The sequence below is a fragment of the Ambystoma mexicanum genome, chromosome 4p, assembly GCF_040938575.1.
Source record: "Ambystoma mexicanum isolate Mex_15411 chromosome 4p, UKY_AmexF1_1, whole genome shotgun sequence".
Taxonomy (NCBI): Eukaryota; Metazoa; Chordata; class Amphibia; order Caudata; family Ambystomatidae; genus Ambystoma; species Ambystoma mexicanum.
The window spans coordinates 189,393,028-189,415,479 of NC_090927.1; the positions used below are offsets into that span (position 1 = coordinate 189,393,028).

Consider the following 22,452-nt stretch of genomic DNA (forward strand, 5'->3'; position numbering starts at 1 on the left):
GGGAGAAGGGGTTGGTCTGCTGTCCTCTTGGCACAAGCTATTGTTCCTGTAGGACCTGTGAGCAAGTCATGGCGACAACAAGTAAGACCGACACAATTGATCACAATTCAAGGGTGTTTATTGAACAATTAATTTGGGATGCAGGTTCAAAAAACACCTATTCTAAACCTAAATCTAGGATGGGAGCAAGTGTCGACCATTAAATTAAAAATAAGGCAGTCCCAGTAGTGTTGAGTCAAAATAAAAAGACCTGTAATAAGAAACATATTGCCAAACCTCACAACTAATACAAAAAGGGGGGGTGGGATAGTTTTCAAGAAAAGAAAGAAGTGTTCTCAAATACTATGTTAGAATGCGGTAGCTTGGGTCTACCTTCCCCAGGTTTTGGACACAGAGTAAGATGGGAGCTTGAGCAAAGTAAAGTCTCAGGCTTCTCCAGCACGAGACGGCGGCTCCAATTGCAGTTCTCAGGATCGTCGATGGCCAAGTCTCATTTCCTTAGAAAGTATCTTGTCTTTGGGGCCTGATAAGCTCCAATAACAAAAACAAAATTTCCTTTAACAAATGAAAGTTTGTTCCAATGTTCGCTGGGTGATGAGTTCGCCCCCGAGTCCCCCTCTTCTGGGAATCAACCCTTCTCAATCTCATATCAGTTTCACGTAGGGTGAACATCACCCATGGGTCTCCCCCTCTTCTAGGCGTTGACCCTTCTCGTATCGTATTCCAAAATAAACCACAGTTTCTTTATCAAACAACTTTGGGTGACAGCTTCACCCCTGGATCTCCCTCGGTCGGACTCGGACCCCTCTTGCCTTTTGTGGCATTTCTCCTCCCTCAATTTCTCAATGCCTTTTGAGTGATGGCTTCACCCCTGGATCTCCCTCGGTCGGGGTCTGACCCCTCTTGACTTCCTTTTCCCTTTACTCTCAAGTGTTACGGAATTCACTTCCCTTACTTACTCTCGATGCAGGATTCACTTAACTTGCTTTCTCTCAATGTGGGATTCACGTTGCTTGCATTTCTCAATTTTGGATTCACGTCCCTTGCTTTCAAAGTGCTTTTAGATCAAAGTCTTTCGATGGTACAGGGATTTTGCCCGATCCTCTGTATGACCACTTTGACCTATTTCACTAGCCCTCCTACGGCTTTCTGGTACTTGTAGTTTCTCTCATATGGGGCTCGGCCAGAGTCTCTCGAATTAGCACTCATGTGGTGCTGCTTTCCCTTTGCAGCTGGTTTCCTCTTCCACCTTTTTACAGTTCATTCAAAGTCTGTTAAACTTGGTTCAAACTTGCCACTTTGCGCTTCTCATTCAACACAGCCCGGTTCTGCCGTGCTCGCCTTGCTCGTCCTGTGCTCGCTTGCTCCACCTCTTATCCCTGTGGAAGGGCTGTCAGGTGTGTGCATGGTTTAATTTAATCGCCTGACTTTGCCTGACTCTCGGATTGGGACATGTCAGGTACAGAGGCTTAACATTAGTCCGTTGTTTGTGGTGTGCGCAAGTGTTTGTGTCGGGAAAAGGGGAAAGTTGGAATGTCACATCATCCTATAGAGTCGGAAGGGAAAGTGGTGTTGTATGGGATCATATCCTTCATATTCGGGTTTGGGATGCTCTCGGAAGGGTAGGTTTTGGAGGGTTTGTTAAATGGACGAGAATGACCGGGATAAAGAACAGAACATAGGGGATTGTAAGGACGGTAGTGTTCTGTCCTAATAAGTTGGGATTTTGGAAGAAGACCATCAGAGAGATGGGAATTGTAGGGTTTGCGGGGTAAGCAGGAATAGCTGGGGTCGTGACATGAACAAAGGGAATTGTGGGAATCGTAGTTTTTTGTCTGTTCAAGTTGGGAATGCATAAAATGATACTCAGAGGAACGGAAAGAAGAAGGATAGGGAGTATTTGAATGGAGACCAGTGAAACAAGGATTCTGGGAGTTATGCTTTTTGGGTGTAATTAAAATTGGAACTTTGGAGGATTGATTATGCACAGAGGGGTTGTTGGATCACAGCCAGAGGGATCTAATGGGAAGAACGGGGGGGGAGGGGGAATAGGTGGCACAGCCGATAAAGGTCGCAGGGATCTCACTCTCTGCATCTTCTCCGCATACAACATACCGCGTCCCTTCTGGGGCATTCCCGCCGAGCAGAACCCCGGATACCCCTATCCAGGTGATCCTAACTCACTTGTCCATCCCCAGAGTTTGGACCTGAGAACGCCAGTCCTCCCCTGGCCACCTGAATAAGGGTTTCCCATGATCTACCTGGGAGAATACCCTCAGGTTTGTCAGACCTTTGACTCTCTCTGTGGCTGGCCGAGCGGCCCCGGCCTCTGCCAGAACTGGCGAAAATTTGAGGAGCGAACACCCTCTTGAGAGACAACTGGGCCTTGTCCAGGGTGTCAAAGGTGTTGACAAACTTCGATACGTCCTTTACAAAGGTATCGCCGAAGAGAAGAACTTGGCCACTGACGTGACCTCGGAGGACGCCAGTTCACCTAGCTTGGAGTCAATCTTCACTAGAATTGACCGTCGGCATCCTGCATCAATGGCGCAGTTTGCTTTGCCCAATAGACAGACTGCCCGCTGCACCCATTCTTCTAGGACGCTAGGACTGTTGGCTTCTCCCCCTTTCGCCTCTTCTGCCATCTGAAGGATCTTGGCGAGAGGTCCAACTGTGTCCAGGAGCTTGTCTTGGCAAGCCCTCCAAGAATGGCTCATTCCCTTCTTAACATTTCTGGCATATTTTGCCATAAAGGTCGGTATACAAGGGTCTACCTCAGGAGGTTCATCCGGGGGGTGGAGGGGTTCTCCCAGTGGCGTCTTCAGTCTTCTTGTGCGGCTCCCCATCATGTGGGTGTTCTAAGCCAACAGATGTGGGAGCAATGAACTTTGCTAAACGACTCTGAATGAGTGCGTGCCCATTGAATCCTCCTCTGGGCTAGAGGTTCTATCACTATGCCGCCTCTGCTGCGCTTTGCCTTTGATGTGTTTAGTCTTGGCATGCTTTCTGTATGGTTAGTGCTGTGAATTTGTTCGCGGCCTGTGGTCATCTTGCCACTGCCTCTTGTGAGGCTTGGTTTTAACGGCTCTTCGGGCCATGAGAAAAGGGTACCCAGTTTTGAAGAACATCAATCTTGCTGGCTATGGGCCCTGGCCCAGCCAATGCCGCTTGTTCGAGAAGCTGCCCCACTGCGGGGTTGTTCAAGAGGCATGAAGGCCCTTCCCCACCAGACTCACTCCCTGAGGATGGTACACACAGCAGGCCAGCTGACTCAGATCTCAAGGAGCACCTAGGGAAATAGCGAGAAAATTTGACACGCAGATATTCCGCTCTTAGACCATGAAGCGCCCGATGCAGAATACAAAGTGCCTTAAATTCAATACGTTGTGGGACTGTCAGCCAATGTAAGCGGCGTAGGACTGGAGAAATGTGGGCACCATACGATGATCCAGTCACTACCCGAGCTGCAAAGTTCTGAAGGCGCTGCAATCGATGGATCAACCACTTGGGCAAAGAAGGCACTACAAAGAATTGCAGTGATCCAATCGACAGGCAACCATTGCGGACACAACCGGTGGCCGCAAGGCAGGTGGTATAAAATGTAAGATTTGTTGAAGGATTTTCAAATGGAAGAACCCAGTCTGGCAGACTGATGATATCTGGGCTTCCATCGAGAGAGTAGCTGTCATAACTCCCAAATTCTTTACCTTCCCTGCAGGCACAGGAAGAGAGCCCACGGAAGAGGGCCAGAAAGTTAAGTTCCAAAGAGAAGGGTCCGTGGTGGAACCCACCACAAACACCTCCATTTTGTCCCCATTCAACTTTAGCCAGTTAAGGCTCATCCTTTCCACCACAGCTGTCGGGCACCTATGAAGGCACGATGACACCTCAGTCCGATCAAGATCTAACCGGATCAGGATCTGGGTGTTGTCGGCATAAGAATAGCACCTGACGCCGAGGGAGCGGATGAGGCACACTAAGGTCAAGATGTATATATTAAAGAGAATGGGTGACAGAGCGGAACCCTGAGGGACACCACAGGTGACACTAGAGGATTTAGAAAGATAAGGAGACAGCAGAAGGGATTGGGCTCTATCCTTAAGAAAGGAAGAAAACCAGTCAAGGACTTGACCTGATATACCGACTTGGGCTAGGCGGATTTGTTAGGGTAGGATGGTCGACTGTGTCCAAGGCCGCTGAAAGATCTAATAATATCAGGGCTCCGACACCTCCCGCATCCCACAATCCATTTGAAAGTCAAGTTATAGAACAAAAGAACATATGAAGCACGTGTCGCTTGCGCTCTATCTACCTCACGCTTGGCAATGACCTAAATTAACACTCAGGAGGAGTCTAGATGTGTTGGCACAGAGAGCTCGTGATTGGTGGACTGTTGCTGGTGACAAGCCTAAGGCCAATGGAGTTTTTCCAGTTCAGAGAATACATTGGCTAGCAAGTTGTAGTTCTTACTTGTTATTGTTGTTGTTTATTTGTATAAAGGCTGCTCGAGCTATCAGTAAAGGAAGAGAAAGCATAATATGAGCCTCCGGGTGTTCACATAGAATTTGTACACAACTTTCACAGGAGATATATAAACTATAACTTAACCCTCTGAGCCCTCTTATTAGCTCATCTTGCTTCCCAGAACCACTGCAAATGTTGTTTTTACCTGTAAAAGATAAGTCACAACAGGGAATTGTTTTGTTTGGGTAATTAGTATGCAAAGCTGGGTTGATATCAATGACTTGGACCTTATAGGTGTCTTAGTTCTTTAGCCAGATTATCCTATTATGAGGGCCTACTAAGACAGTTCGCCTGGATGTAAGGCACAAACACCCTTTCATACTCAAATTAGTGGACATACTCACAAGGAAATTAACCACAAATGAGCCAAAACGGATAAATCTATATATAGTAGATAGTGCGTGGAAACGAAAACCACCAAAAACACAATTTTGCACAGTTGAAAAGTTGAAAATCTGGAGCATTCTGGCGGTCCTAGATGATGCACATTACTTCCCAGAGCTAACACCCGTTTAATTTTAGTTTCACATTTGTATTTATAACTGACGTACTTCAGTACTCGCTATGATTGATAACATTTTCAGTGCATTGAAGATTGCACAAATAATGAATGTGCTACCTGCCGGGGCGAGTCATTACATTGTTTATGCACATTCTTTTTCTTGCTTAGCGTCATTGATTGCATGCAGTACATACTTCATAACGATGGGAAACACGTTTGTGCTTATTGATCCTGATATGTGGAAACCCTTCAAAACCTGCTGTCATGAGGGAGTCATATTTTGAAATCTTCCATTTAAATTGATTTTCTTCATTCTGCGTCCACTAAATTTATTCGTCATACATTTTTTTTCAGGTCCAAAGTATCTTCAGGAAAGCATGAATTAGAACCTTTGTAGAAATTGGAGCCTTTCATGAGATATTAGAAATTAGCAGTTCTTTGCGCCACAAAAATACTAATGATCCCGAATAAGGCATTTGACAGTTAAATGTATGCCAAAACGTATTCGTCAACCATTTCTACTAGGCTGTCCGTTTCCACATGAGCATTGCCAAATTGCTCTGCCAGTTTCACATTCCCCCATATAGGCACAGTGGCATACCAGCTTATAAACGGACACAAAAAATGACCATATTTATGTCACAGTGCTTCGAAGCCATGACACATGGCAGGAAGCACTAAAAAAAAAGCAAGAGAACATAACATTGACTCCAGAAAATGATGTCCGCTTCAACAATGCCGTTCTTGTTTTCCAAGAGTTGTATTTTATGCCAGTTTCTGCACTGCCACCAGACAATTAAATGTCAATTTCACATTGCCTACGTATCCTTTTCTACATTTGCCTAAGAACATTACTATGCGAATTTCACAGTGATGCCAGAAGATAGTCATAAAGGTTTGCATTGCACCAAGTCATACACAGATGTGCACCGCCCTGTCAGATACATTGCCAAGCGGGCACAGCTACAATGCCACATGCATTATTAATTAAATTGTCAGGGCCACACATGCCATAATATGTCCGTTTCGGAAATTCCTCCCATATGCAAGACATTTATAATGGTTTTATAGGATCTCTGCGTGGCAGGCTTACAATCACATGCCCATGTCCTTAGATGTCAGGACTTAGCAACATACGTCCTGGCAGGTACTTTTACTGTGTGCGTGGATACACAAGGTGGGGACACAATATGCAACTCTCAGGTATTGCCATTAATAATAATAATAATAAAATAATAATAATTTTTGGCATTTTTGTAGCGCTACGAACCCTCCGGTATCTGAGCACTGCATATTATTACCCACAGTGTGTGGTGCTCATTTATCGACCTCGGAAGGATGAAAGGCTGAGTTTGGCCCTGCCGGGATTCGAACCTGCATCAGCAGGCTCTGCACAGATGTCAAAGCGAGTGCTCTACTCGCTGTGCTATCTGACCTACTTAGCACCTTCTTAGCATTGTATGCACAGTTACCCACGTACCAGTTTCTTCGATTCTACACCCCTGTCTAGAGTCCAACCAACTACCAGGTACATCCACACATGTGCCCAAGCCCTCAAATGCAAGGGATTAGCCTTATATTCTCAGATTTCAAATAAATAACTGGTATTAGTGGCATTTATTGATTTACTTGATTGAGTTTCAAATCAAACAGTGCACAATAGCTGGAAATGGCATAGGCCAGTCTGAAAAAATCATGTAGTGCAGATGTTTCGTAAACACAAAAATGAAGAACAGGGTTGATGACGATACAACAAAAAGCACAGGGAGTCTGGACAGAGAAAACAAGAAAGACTTGATAGACTGGAAAATAGGGTGAAGCATAAAAGTGAATACTCTCAATCGCTATGCACTGAACATGAAACTGAAAACGATAAGTGTGCAAGGTGCTTAAATGTCAGCCATTACCATCATATTTCCAGGACATACACTTCCAGGTATTGTCGACATGTGCCCACGCCCTGAATGCCATTAGCATCATAGGCCAATGCTCATGACTGCCAAGTCTTACAATAATGTACAAAGTCATACACACAAGTTCTCAAATGCCAGATATTGCAAGCAGGTATGTGGGCTCTCAAATGCAAGACAGTACCACCATCTGCCCAGGTCCTCAAATGACAGTCTTGTTAACATCAGCTCAGTACGGCATACGGCAGGTATTACCTTCATAATCCTTCAAATGCTAGGAATATCACCATCTACACAGCTTATTGAATGCCAAGTATTGTGATCATTGACCTAGGCCTTCGCCAGGTACTGCCAACATATGCTGCCCAGGCCCTCGTGTGCCATGTCGTGCCATCATATGGCAAAGCTTTCAAATGTTTAGCCCTGATTTGCCCAGGCTCTCAGATGTCATACATTAAAATCATATAGCCAAGTTATCAAAAAGCAGGTATTGGCAATGCTTGGCAATTGAAGGCCTGGGTATATGGGAACATATGCCCAGGCCCTCAAATACCAGACACTGATGTTGCGTATAGACGACAGTTGCGTATAGATGACACAAACCCACAGGCATGCACAGGAAATTAGAGGGATACATAGGTATAGTCAGAATTATATAGCCAGTCACCCTTTCTTTCACTACTTAACTAGGCAATGGTTGAAGTCCTACTTAGCTATGGTCTTGTATCCTCATTGGAATAGATGGACATTTTGGAGTATCAAAGCAAGCAGAAAAGAAAAGGGGGATCACTTGTTTTCCCTTTCAACTGGCACATTCCCTCCTCTGCCTTCTCCAGGACCTCTGGCAAAATGATGCAGCACTACAACCTCTTGTAATTGGTGCTGTCTCTACTATCTGGCTGGTTCTGGTTCTCTCTACTGGTTAGACATGTTTGCGCCCTCCAATCCCCGCCTGACTGTATCTTGTTGGATGATTATATAGACTAATTCTACCAAGGCGGCATCCCCTGATGTAACATCACCATTACACGATTCCACCCCAAAATTCGGGGGCAAGAAACAGGCTGTATTTGAGCCTAACATTCTGTTCTATGAAGAAAAAAATAAATCAAAGCCAAAGCTGCTCCCCCAACTATATGCTGGGGTAGTCGCCAACAATGTCATACACTTACGGACACCGGAAAGGAAATTAACCTGCCTGGTTTTCTCACTAGTTTATAAATCGCACAAACATCCATTCAAATAAATCTCTGTATCGTGATCTACGCAATGCCATGTGTTGGCATCCATGTGTCTTAAATATTTCCATCAACAATAAACAGTTGAACATACTTTTGATTTTGTTAAATGGCACATAAATCAATGCATTTTATTTTCTCCAACATCAGCAGGTATTGGTAGCAGAAAGATTTCAAATGAAGATTCAATTTCTCTTAAGCCATTTGCAAGTACTGGGGTTCCAGAAAATCAACATCAAATATATAAACAAACTCAATATAAACTTTCTCATCGATATGGTATTATCAAAGATTACCTTGCTTAATAGAGGGTTAAGGTGATCAGATTTAAAGCAATAAACCCCCTCAAATTCAGCAATCACATTTCAAGCAAACCCACCTTAACTATGCGCCCCCTGTTGCGCAGCGTATGACCACAATGATGGCATCACAGATGACATAACTAATTACATCATATATGACATCCCAGATGAGATTTATATTTACATCAAATGTGACATTACTGATGAAGTAAGTTAGAACATTTTTGTTGACCACTTTTGGTACATATTATATTTTGTTACACTTAATAACAATATGCCATGGAACAATGCACTGATAAGGATTACATGTGTAGCATTCTGTTGTAGTACTTATCAATTTATAAACTTTCCAATGAAAATATGTAACATTATACAAATGGTTTGATTTTCATGTATTAGTAAACAATTACAATACTTCACTGCAGAGAAAGTACCCGATTCTTGTAAATCTATTGCAGATACTTCAAATATGATAAGTATACGTAGGAGTAAAAAAAAAAAAGAAAATAAGGATAGAAGACGAAAAATGTTTTATAGTAAGTGTTATGAAAATAGTCAATGCTCACATTTAAATTTACAAATTCTCCTTACTGTTTTCTAAATCACAAGTTTTATAACAAATAATCAGATACAAAAGGAGGGCACATACTTTCTTTTGTATCTGATTATTTATTAAATATATATGTATGTGTTAGGTTAAAAAACAGTTGTCATATTTTAAAATGTAATTAATCAAACCAGTGACATCAGTGATGGCATGCATAATGTAATTAGTGACGTCATCAGTTATTTAATGTATGATGTAATAAATAATGTCACCAGTGGTAGGTACGCTGTGCAACAGGGGGCGTATAGTTAAGGTGGATTTTTGCTAAATGTGATTGCTGAATTTCAGGGGTTTTGTTGCGTTAAATCGGATCACCTTAACTCTCTCTTAACCAAGGTTTTTTTCACTGCATTTCAAAGGTTTTGTTGCTATGTTTTTTTCACTTTAAATCACTCCTAACTAAAGTTTTATTACTGAATTTCAAGGTTTTTTATACTATAGTTTCTTTGTGGTCTACTAGCCATGGCCTTCGGCCGTTTAGCACTTGTACATGCTGCACCAATATGTTTCTTCGGGCCCATTTGTGGAAATGGCAGTCTACACGTATGGATCCCTGACAGCCTTCACTTGTGTTTGTGGGTTTTCTATATTTTTCTTTACCAATGTATTGTGTGACTTTTCCCAAATGAATTGTTCCTCTTGCACTGCATATTTCCTTTTCCCTGCCTATGAATCTACACAGACTCGCCCCTGGCTACAGTTTCTGTGCTTGTGTTTATTTTGCAAGAACATGCATGATTCCCAGTTTTTTTATTTCTGTTTATGACAAGCCCTAACTGCATTCCCTGTGCTTGTGCTTTATTTCTGCCAAGTGCATGCACGTTCTCCTCAGTTTTGTATTTTGTCCTTGACAGAAGCCTGGCCGCTATAGCCTGAACCAACGTGCCTTTTTTTTACTTCACACAGGAATCTGTATTTGGTTACTGCATTGATGCTTTACTGTACTAGGATACAACATTGCTTGCTCACTACGTTTTGTACTTTTACTTTATGATGTCTGAAGTTGCGTGGCTCCTGGCACACTGGACATTGCCCGCCTTTTACCCTGTGTTACTGCACTGTATAGAAAGCAGACATTGTGTCTTTCGTGTGTGTGACCTTTACTTGCTATGTGTGTACCTGTGTTGAGTTCCTATCATTATGTTTAGTCTAATGCTCTTCCACTCTGTGTCCCCTGCACTGTGTATATTCAAGTATGTAAGTATGGGTATGTGTGGGGAGGTGCACAACTCCAGCCACGCTCCTGCCCCGGCAAAGGGGGGATTCCATTCCCTTCAAAACCAGGCCAACCCTCTTGAAAACGAGACCTGTTCCCAGCCCAGGCAACAGCTTTACAGCCAGAGTAATCTACAGCCCAAGGCTGGCCCTTTCATCTCTTGCTGTGAACTTCCTCTCCTCCCAGTAACAGCATCTATTGTCCCTGCCTAGGTTTGCCCACCTGTCCTAACGCCCTGTTATTTCCCTCCCTCTTCCTATTAGCAAACCCCTTTGAGCCCTGGAAACAGCCCAGAAAAACAGTTCATGGGGGAGGAGGGTCAGCAACAACCTCATATGTGTATGGAGAGAGGACCCGAGGGCTCTTTTTGGTTGCTGGCAGTGGTGTGCTGAACATGTGGGTGCGGGCAGAGAAGTTGCGGAGACCCTTTAGCAGGTACCCTTTTCCCTGTCTGCTCTTCTTCTCTCCCTTTCCCTCCCCTTGTTCCCCTTTCTCCCCAACCTGGTCTACATTGACACCAGTCGGCCTCCTGGCCGCCTCTGCTCTTCCCTCTCTCTTTCTCTCGCCATCTCTCTATTTCTTGCTCTTTCTTCTTCGTTCCCTTTCTTTCGTTTCTTCTCTCCCCTTCTCTCAGACCTCACCCTCTCTAGCAGCCCCTACCCCCTCCATCTCTCCACCGGCTATTTTTCTCGCTCCCCACTCCTTTTCTCATTTTTCCGCTGCTCATTCTTTCTTCTGACTCCCTCCCCCTCTCCTGTCTCTCTCGCCCCTTCTTCTCCTTCCCAGCAGCATGCCCACTCCCTCTCCAACTCTTGCCTTCTTCCCTTGGTGTCCCTTCTCCCCCCCCCTGCATCAAAGGGTACGCCACATGCCCCAGGGTCCCATGAAATTGGGTATGCCTAGCCTGTGTGCCTGCTGTTGATGTTCTGGCTTGTGCCTGCAGGCCTGTGCAGACAATCATCAGCGTCCAGTGTGCCTAACGTACTCTGCCGGCAATAAGTCTACATCTCTGCCAACAATAAATCTGTTCCTGATTTCCGACCTGAACAAAGACCCTGGTGCGTGCATTCATTGGTGTTCGCCCTCTTCGGTATATCCTACCCGTTATTGCCAGAGGGGGCCCCAGACCTCCTGCATACACAACGCACCATCACCAGGTATGTTAATCCCTGGCCTAAAGCTGTGGCTCTGCCTGAGGTCTCACACACAGCCTTGCCCATTTTGGCCTGCCTCCCAAGTCCAGATACTAGCCATGGCCTACGGCTGTGGACACTGTACATGTTGCACCAATAGGCTTCTTCACGGCCCACTAGCCATGGCGCTTGGACATGGTGTTAGGCTCACCTAGTATCCACAGGGACGCCACCCAGCCAGGTTACTTGCTGGTATGCTTCTCAGCTTTGCCCTGACGTGGTCTGCGGGGAAGGTTCTGCCTTGTGGTAGAATTAGGCGTGCTCTCCGTCCTGCCTTCTTTGCAGGGGCGCGTTGTCTTTCATGGCGAGTGCGGTCCAGTTACTTCACTGACGCCGGCCCGTTTGATATTGTTCAGGTAGGTCTTATTGCTGTTCTTTAGTTTTGTTGCTATCCTGCATGCCTTTCTTTGTTTAAAATGTCTCTTTTTTCTCCCTTAGGTATGCGGAGCTTCAGCGCGGCGAACTGGCTTGGTTGAGCCCCGCTGGTAAATGATGGCGCATTAAGAGCGCTATGATGCGGTAAGTAAGCGCTATGCGCAGCGCTGCAAAGTCTTGCCTTTGCTAACCTGTGTTTTCCTTCCTTGTAGGTCGCAGTGTTCTTCAGCGCAAGTGGAATGTCCGGAGTGGTGCCAGCCGAGAGGCGACCAGCCAGGTAAGCCTTTTGAGCAGTTCGTAATTTGTAAATGTCTCTACTGCTTTCTTTAATGTTGCCTCTATCTTCCTCTTTCAGGTCGTTCTGTCCGGGAGGCGTGCATATTCGAGGAAGCTGTTCTCAGTAGCTGCAAGTGTTTAAAGATGAAGACTGCAGGTAAGATGCTGCTGCTAATGTTGTTCCTTTTGTCTCCTTGCAGGTTCTGCTTCTCCGAGGTTCGAGGGAATAGCTGGACACGGTGAGCGTCACGTTGCAAGCTGCAAAGTAACGCGAAGCATGTTGTCTTGCTCGGCTGTGGTTTAAATAGCCCCAACAAAATAGTCCAGGTAAAGTAGTCCCTAGGCTACCACACCCAAAACACTAGACCGCATAGCTTGGTTCTTAGGAACCAAGCTATGTGGATGCCTCCATGCTGGCTGACAATACAATAAAGTAGTTCCCAAGCACATTGTTTTTCATGGTGTATGAGCCTGGCGCCATAGGCGCCAGGACCGGCCCCATGAGGGCTTTTGAAGAGGATGCCCGGCTCTAGAGGCCCGAGTCCTGACTCCACCTGGCCAATGCGTTTGCCAGAGTGGGTTTTGGGCGAGGGTTGTGACACATGGCCAATGACCACGCCTCCACTAATAGGTTTCTTTGGGGCCCTCTAGACATGGCCTATGGCCACTGTACAGGTTGTACCAATAGATTTCTTTAGGGCCTACTAGCCATGACCATCGGCACCGAGACCCTTTACCCTACTGCCTAGGAGATCTGAACACTGCAGGTGTAAAACAAAATCTTTTTTACTCTCTCCCCATTCCCGCGGGATTCCCCAGATAATGGCGACAAGCTACACATACAGCGGCATGGACCTCCCAGCACCTGCGGGATTCCCCTGGTATTCCCCAGATAACGCTTGCAAATTCCAAGTTCATCCCTCTTCCTCACAGACATTGCCCCTCCTCTTTCCAAGTTACCCCACTCCACTCAATAGCTTTTTTCCTACCTGGACATTACCCCTATCATGGTTTGGTTTGTGTGACGCCTTTTCTTCTCCGAGGTGGACTTGATTGAAATGCAAGTGCTGAATTTCAGGGGTTTGTTGCGATAAATCTGATTATCTTAACTCGCTCTTAACAAATGGTTTTTCAATGAATTTCAAGGGTTCTGATATACCTAGTCTCCTCCGGGCCCACTAGCCAGGGCCTTCTGCCATGGCCAGGTACATGTTGTACCAATAGTTTTCTTTTCGGCCCACCAGCCATCGTCTTCAGCAATGGCCAGTGGCCATGGCTGCTGAATATGTTGCATAGTTTCTTGTGGTCTCACCAGCTATGGCCTTTGGCTGTGGTCTTTGTAACTGTTGCACCAATATCGTTCTTGTGGGCCCACTGGCCATGTCACACCATTAACTTTTTACCAAAAACGCATTGTCTCCTGCCCAGTAGATGTAGGCAGTGCATATGTTAAACCTTTTTTTTCTAAATCCTTATTCCTGCGATAATAGCACAGTAATCATTTCCAACTCAGAAATTCCTACGGTAGTGTGGTGGGTTGTCGATTCCCGCGATAACGAGAAAAACTGCTCAGAATTTAAAAGTCTTCCATGTTCTCACAGGCACTCAACATTTGTCCCCCTTCTTTTTCCCAGGTCTCCTTACTCCACTCAATTGATTTTTCCCCAACCTAACCCTCTCCCATTACTCCCCATTTCTCATTGCTTCGTGTGATGCCCATTTTTTTCTGAGCCTGTCTTGCGGCGTTGCCGCTGTAATCTTTGGATATTCACATGGTCTTCCCCATTTAAACCGAAAATGTTCTGCCCGTAACTGCCTCCCCAACCCACCCGAAAAAGAAAAAAAAAACTTCACATGGTGTCTTCTTTCCCACTCCCGACCTCTAGCCTGATATGATTTCTATTGCTATTGCTATTTATATAGCGCATACTGCCAGGCCATCTAAGGGCTGCCATTCAAAACAATCAGTGTTCCCCTAGGAGTGACTACATAAACAGAAGAGTTTTGAGTCTCTTTCTGATATCGAGAATGTTATTAGACTCTGTAAGGTCATGGAGTGAGTTCATTCCTAAGATTGATGCCATCCTTTTCTCTCCTCCTTTTTAATATTTCACCACAAAAGTGCCCAAAGTCCTGTTAGAGAGAGCTTGAATTGCTAGCCCTATTCACCTACTCCCTATGCTCCTCCCAAAGCCCTTATACAGCCTCAGCCTTCAGCCATGCTCCAGGCACCTCCTACATTCTTAGTTTACCCATTGGTCATTGCCATATGATGCCCAGTAGGCATGCCCGGGTCACTGGCCCCACAAAGCACCCAAAGGCATGCCCTTTGGCTACCTTTTAAAAGCCCAAAGTGCACACTGGGCATGGCTTGTGGCCATTCACAGTTGTGACTTTGCCTGGGGCATGGTCAGGCCCTGATCTGCAAAGAAACAAAAAACTATGAAAAGCAGGTTATTGAAGCCCTCTCAGCCTCTCCCAATCCCAAGACAGGGACTGGAGCAGTAAAAATATAGCATCATAGATGCAAAGACCGATTGTTTTTCTTGGCCCATAGTTACATTTGGTTTGTGGGCCTCCCCAAAAAATACCTTTTGGGACTTTTGAGGGGCATATTGCAACTCTTTTTGACCCCCTGAACTTACCTAGGGTAAACGGGCACCCCAGGAGGTTTTAACATGCCCCTTTTCAAACATTTTGCTATACACTCTGCAGGACCCACACTGGTAGCCATTTTGAATATGTCCCTGGACCTCTAGGCAGTCTGGTTACTTCTTGCTCAAATTCATTTAATATGCATTCAGGGCCCCAAAAAGGTCCCTGACCAATGAACGGGCCTATGGAGTGTTCGGATGCGCTTGCTATGCCCCAGGCAAAATAGCCACTGAGCATGGCCGGAAGTAAGCCCAGAGGGCACTCTCAATATCCAGAAGGTGCATGAGTGGAGTGGTTGGTAAAGATCACCTAAGACCTAAAATGGCATTACTGGACGGTAATTAAAATGTTATAGATAAGACCCACGGGCCATACTGGGTGCTATGGGCCCTGAAGGTAGAGTTAAAGACCCCTGCGCAGCAAGGATGTTTAACGAGATTCGAGACATCACAACAGATGGTATGGCCCAAGGTCCCGTTATACAAATCTATTCTATTATACTAAATCTGTGTATTATACTTTCCCTTCCCCTGCACTTGCGCGATATCAATATCACCTGGCCTAGTAGGATCGTTGTGTCCATCTTGCCTCTGTTCCCCCTCCCTTGCCTCGTCGCGCCTCAAAACACTTGTGTATAGGCGCGTTAAAAATGCCATATCATATCATAACCCCCCTTGCTCTTTCATGATAAAGAAAAAAAACATTAAAACATCAAAGTGGCAACACGATTGCAAGCAATGTCTTAATATGCCTATAACCCAGGCTGAGTAGTGTTATCTACTTTCTGGGGGTAACGCTCACTCCACTTCTGGGTTTTTCATTTACTTGGGTACGCAGGGTCAGTTGATGGCAATTTAATCTCCCTGCCAAGTTGTAGGGCGTATGTTTGTTCGTGTTCGCTTGCCTGTTGGTATAGAAATCCACCACAGTCACAGGGAATTGGCTGCACCCATGCTTTGTGGCACGAGTGGCCTTGTAACTTCGGGTTGTGAACAATGTGCAGGATAAATCAGTTTGAATAGCCTGAAAAGTGTCCAATGACTACGTGTAACAAACGTTCCACGGGTTTATAATGCAAGTTACTGATTATGAATGTTTTTATAATAAGTTATGATATATACATTTACGAGAAATATCTGCAAATAAATGGCTCAACATCGACATTTCAATCTATTTGATGGGTTTTTCTTTAAGGTAAACTTATTAACCATAAATTCCATGTAACCAAATGGTATTTCCATTTACAGTATCACACCTACAGTGGACACAAGGTAAGCCCTGCAGTCGTGCCCGTGCTTGGTAAGTGGTTGCGGAGTATACCAGGTGAAAGTGGGTGCTCAGGATAAAGTAAGTGGTGGTGAAGGGTAGAATCAGAATAGTACTTGACAGCTGCAGATGATGGCACTGCTAAGCTACCCCTGCCCTGCATGAAACTACAAATAATCGTGGGTGTGCCAAATCAATGCGCTTGTCCAAGCATGAATGCTCTGAATATGAAAAACATCATACAAATGACATATTGGATAACAGTTCTGCTGTTTTAATCACAGTAACGACAATGGAGTATTTCTCTTGCCAACACGTGTTTCGACCGATAAGTGCTTTTTCAAGGCAATGACATGAGATGATTGTCTAATTTGACAAGCCATTAAATCGTATGAAGTTACTTAACAGAAACAGTAAATCACATTGTGTCCGTTGGGTTCCAATCACGTGAACCAAATCATAATTGTTGCAGTTGATACAATAACATGATTTAAAAATCAGGTACCACAAACCAGACATAAGAATTATTGGTCCATTGGACCAATCACGTGAGCGGAAGAGAGGTGGGAAAGAAAGGGGGAATAGAGGGTGACAAAAAATACATTAAAATAAATGTCAGATCAAAGTGCATTGTGTTCATGTACCAGTAATAAACCACAGAGGGACACGATGATTGATGGCCATACTAATCATTTTTAGGTGCACCCTATTATTTGGTTAGAACAAATAAAGCCATGGTAAAAATGCCAATAAAATTATTTTTCACCCAAATTGCTTCATACACATCTATGATACTTGTACTCTAACATAGTGCAATTAATCCAACCATGTTTTGTGCTCCATTGTAATGATTAGGGCTGTGATTAGAACCTCATGTACACAACCTCCATTTAATGCATACTGGCTCATATTTGAGTGCAGAAAGAATGTAAGAGAAATGTAAGTGAATTCATTGTAAACCACAGATTACTCTATAAAATGCTGAGGACTAGTCAGCCTGAGACCCCCGGAACCATAAAACAGTTTTAAATAGATTTGCAATATTCAATGTTGTTCAAGTACTCACCCCACAGGGCACTGACTATTCGTTAGTTAACATGAGGTTCTGTTAGACTTCCCACAAATGCAACAGGTTGGGTAACTCTGTCGATGTTCCCAAAAGAAAGCCAATAGAGCCGGTGGTAAATATTTCTGTTGAGAAATGCAAAGTTACCAGCACTTTAACTCATTCCCATTTGAATGCCACAATTTTTGTTGGGATGCAAAGAGATGCATATACATGCATATTGACTTTATTGGTGTGCGGCTCACCATGTATGGCATTTTCCGTGAACAATCATCCTGGCATTCATTCCTTTTGTATTCCTTGTCCGAAGTTAATGTGCCTCTGCATATTCTGAAACGACATAAGCACCTGGTCAAGGTGTGCACAGATGGCGCAATCCCTCATTGTGGCTGTGCGGTAATTGCTTTATCTTTAAACTTCCTGATAGTACAAAAGTAAGCAGTCATTTCGGGTTCTACTGTGGAAGAGCCCTGCCTTCGTCTGGCGTCCTCGCGTGTTCGGACGCGAACGCCATCTTTGTATGCATTTATGCTGATGAAGACCGGAGCGGCACGCCGTGACGTCTGCGTTGCTCGGAGTTGCGTTGTAGTGAAAATAATGAACGGACAAAGATGGGATTGCCACGATCTATCAGTTGTCCGCACTGATATACCAATAAGTGATGCAATTCCGCAATGGGTATAGTGCTACACTTCCATTTGAATCGGTTGATCCATTAGGTGTTTGATCAAATGTTTTGTCTCAAAATGTGTGTCCAGTGTGTGTGATGTTGCACTTCCCTGTGAATCGAATGATCCATCGATTGATTAATGGAATGTGTTATCTTAGAATATGTGTCTGGGTGCTACGGGCACCCTTGGCTGCAGACTCTTGTCTCATATATTGATGAATAGAGGGGGGGGGCTACATCCATGAGATTTCTAAAATCTGGCTACAGGCACCAGTGTGTCAGACTGGCTCACTCCCTCCTCAAAAGCAATTTGAACCAGAGTACATAAATGTCTAATGGGTAACCATGTTGACAGGTTACTGCCAGCCTGTACAGTGAATAGACTTACTAAGGGTTATCGCCCACATAAGAAGCACTTCACAGTAGACATGACTATACACCTGGTATTACCTAAAACACATGTGATCCAGATGATATGCATCGGATTGACATGTAGTTCAATGGGAAATCTATAAACCGGTATTTGCATCCTAATCAGACAACCTCAAAACCTTTATTATCACAGAAAGACATTAATTTCATGTTCTTTGTTGAGTCCTTGGGTAATACATCGAAGTCTGCAGATCATGCGAGATTATAGTTGTCGGAGAAGAAGACGCTGATCTCCTCCTGTCCTGTGCTGGTGTGCTAGCTGTAAACCAATGAAGTGGATGTCCTCTTTATTCCCCATCTGATGTTGCTCTTGCCAATGAATGGCTATGGGCAGTTTGGAGTACTGGCTCCCTAAACTGTAAAGATGTTCTCTAATCGGTAGCCGTAATTCACGGATGTTGCTGCCAATGTAAACCGTGCACAAATACAGATGATGTCATGTACTATATATTTCGACCTACAATTAATGAAGTCTTTAATTTCTGTTATAATTCCTCCATGGCATGTAAAAGTCGTTGTAACTGGATAAGCAAATTTGCATACATGGCATGCTCCACATTTGTGGAAACCCACATGTTTGTGCTTGAGCCAATTGCTCATGGACGTTACATCAGAATCAGGTCTAAGGAAAGAGGGACACAGTTTGTTTTTGAGTGCATGTGCCCTAGTAAAGATTAGTCTAGGTTTAGTATCTATATATTCTTGAAGATCGGATCCAAAGATAACAAGTGTGAATGTTTTTGGAGCATTCCATACATTAAGTTAATGTTATGAGAATATTTAGTGAGGAGATGTACTCCTTTTGGTTCAGCATTGGGACCCTTACCTTTGGTCTGCAACATGTCTTCCCCTCTGAATAGATAACACACATCCCCGAATACCTTTATTCTTTAGACCTCCTGGTGAGAAAGTCACATTCTTGTTCATAGACCTCCTTTGTGCTGCAATTCCTTTTGCCCTGTAGAACTCCCAAACTGGGATATTGTTAATGGGGGGGTTTCTACGGCAACTGGTTGCATATAACGTAGAAATCACTTAAGTTGACTTCCTAAAAGTTTTAGTTTGTACCTTACCATTTTCAATATAGATTTTAAGATCTAGGAAATCAATAGTACAGGTATCAACACTGCCCGTAAATTCCAGACCAAAGGTATTGTTGTTAAGATAGATACTCGACAAATTTGTCAAAATTGGCCCTGCTACCATTCCAAATTAGCAGGACGTCATCAACATATCGTTTCCATAATATAATCTCTTCACATTATTCATGATTATTGTAGACATAATAGGTTTCGAAATAACCCATTAATAAATTTGCTAGTGATGGGGCATCATCAGTGCGGACAACAGATAGATTGTGGCATTCTAAACGAATGCCGTCTTTGTCCGTTCATTATTTTCACTCCAAGGCGACTTTGAGTAACGTAGAGGTCACGTCATGTCGCTCAGGTCTTCATCAACATAAATGTATACAAAGATGATGCTCGTGCCTAAACACGTGAGGACGCCGGACGAAAGCAGGGCTCTTCCACAGTAGAACCTGAAAACGACTGCTTACTTTCGTACTAGCAGTAAGTTTAAAGATAAAGCAATTACTGCACAGCCACAATGAGGGATTGCGCCATCTGTGCACACCTTGACAGGTGCTTATGTCGTTTCAGGATATGCCGAGGCACATTAACTTAGGACAAGAGATACAAAAGGAATGAACGCCAGGATGATTATTCACAGAAAATCCCATACATGATGAGCCGCACACCAATAAAGTCAATATGCATATATATGCATCTCTTTGCATTGCAACCAAAATTGTGGCATTCAAATGAGAATGAGCTAAAGTGCTCATAACTTTGCGTTTCTCAACAGAAATATTTACTCCCGGCTCTATTCGCTTTCTTTTGGGAACATTGACTGAGTTACCCAACCTGTCGCATTTGTGGGAGGTCTCACACAACCTCAAGTTAACTAACGAATAGACCCCCGCTGGGTGAGTACTTGAACAACAGTGAATATTGCAAATCTATTTAAAAAACTGTCATGGGGATCCGGGGGTCTCCGGCTGACCCACCCTCAGCCTTTTATAGAGTAATCTGTCGCTTACAATGAATTCACTTACATTTCTCTTTCATTCTTTCTGGACTCAAATATGGGCCATTATGCATTAAATGGAGGTTTTGTACATGAGGTTCTATATGCAACCCTAATCATTACAATGAAGCACAAAATGTGGTTGGATTAATTGCACTATGTTAGAGTGCACGTATCATAGATGCAATTTGGGTGCAAAATCATATTATAGTGGCATTTTTACCATTGCTTTATTTGTTCTACCCAAATAATAGGGTGCACCTAAAAATGGTTAGTATGGGCATCAATCGTGTCCCTCTGTGGTTTATTACTGGTACATGAACACGATGCACTTCAATCTAATATTTATTTTTATATTTTTTTTGTTCCCCCTTTCTTTCGCTCACGTGCCCTGTGCTCCTTTTGCACGGGGCACTCTAAGCCACACAAAGTGTCCACTAGGTGTGGCTTACGGCCATACCTAGTGGCCACGTTGCCTGTCACCCTCGAACCACCCTATGCTGGCACTGAGAATACCAGGCGACTTGGCATGGGAGGGGTGGGGGGGGCTATCCTTCAGGCTCTCCCACACCACCCAGAGTGCCCACTTGGAATGGCCTGCAAACATGCTTAGTGGCCACTTCGTCCAGGCACTGACCTTCGATTCAGTATGATTTAAAACCACTGCAATCATTGAGGTACAACGATCCTCTTAAAGTTAAGATTCGCTTAAGTGCTGCAACCAAACAATTGCTTTGCCTGAAGGTTGTTGGAGTAGTAAGTATGGGGGCTTAAAAGGAAGCGATTAGGGTTGTGGTCATACACTGTGCAGAGTTTTATGGTGTGGATTTACTCGGGAATGAGGACTTTGGAAGAGACACTACCACAGGATGAATGTTAACTGAGCCAGAAAGGTGATAAGAATGATGTAAGGGAACCCCTCTGAAACAGGACTCTGACCGCACAGTCTGCGCAGGCCCAAGACTTGAACAAAACGGAAACCCCGAGCTTTCCCCGAGATTGCTTCTGTGTTAAAAGACTAATAATACTGTAATAGGTACTTCAACAAATGCAACCTATACTATTTTGAACAAGTCTCACAGCTACTGACATTTCAACCAACTCGGAACAGGGTATCACACCTGGAAATGAGCAAGAGAACTTATTGTGATATGATATTGATGCATTCATTTTATATATATATACACACACACACACACACAGAGTAATGTTCAGATTCACATATACAGCCGAAGTGCGAGGTAGATGTCCAGGTAACATAACATATATGTTATACTAGCACATTTACATATACAATGTGTAACGTATTCATGTTTCGAATTACATGCATATGCTAAAATATAATACATATTTAAACATTGTAATGTTCGCTATACTTTAGAATATTACATGTATAAACCTTCATAAGTACATTTATAACTAAAGCACTATTCATGTGTTTTGTTGTAGGCAATCACATTACATTTACAATGTAAACATAGCTATTATTATATTTGCCTTTATTGGACAACTGTTTCCATGCATAATTTCACTATTTATAATTTAGAAAATATCACTAATAATCTCTTGAAATGTCACCTTTTAGTGCTGGCTCCTTAAATCTCGTCGCTGCAGGTCTAGAGATGCATGGTTTGCCCTCATCCTTCAGGGCAACTCCTAGCCGTGTTGTGCTATGAGACTCCAATGAGCAGAGCCAGATCGTCAAAGTGCATTTTAGGCAGGGGCTCCGACTGGCCACACTGTGATGGATGGCGGCCGCGCACTCAGCGCGGCAGTGCTGTGTGCGCAGGTGCTGTCATGGAGGAAGGACTACGCGCTGTGACCCGAGGGGGCGCCTGCGAGCAGGGTCGCCAACAGAGGGCTTCTCCGAATTCCTGTCGGCTAAAGCGCTTCCGGTTCCGGGTTGACGGGGGCTAAAGAAAGCGTTTTCTGACGTCGGCAATGGCATACAGAGGCGGGTGGCCGGAGGACGCGGGAATAACAAACCTGTGAGAGGATGACTAGAAGCGGGGAAATAGGCTGTAATGTAAGAGTAGCGGCGATCGAACATAAAATGCAAAACAGTCATGGAAATACGTAGGGAGGAGACTCGGGAGTGGACCTGGGAAGTGTTGGAGGACACAGAAAATTGA

The 22,452-nt window shown here is 44.2% G+C and overlaps 1 protein-coding gene across 2 annotated transcripts in view; it reads right to left on the bottom strand.

Moving 5' to 3' along the window:
• Positions 1-22,220, bottom strand: part of NCOA1 (nuclear receptor coactivator 1) — a 1,575,181-nt gene extending 1,552,961 nt beyond the window's left edge. For both annotated transcript variants that reach the window (XM_069605680.1, XM_069605681.1), the window contains exon 1: positions 21,899-22,220. The gene's annotated coding sequence lies outside the window, so the exon portion shown is untranslated. The remainder of the gene's footprint in view (positions 1-21,898) is intronic.
• Between the last annotated feature and the right edge of the window lie 232 nt (positions 22,221-22,452).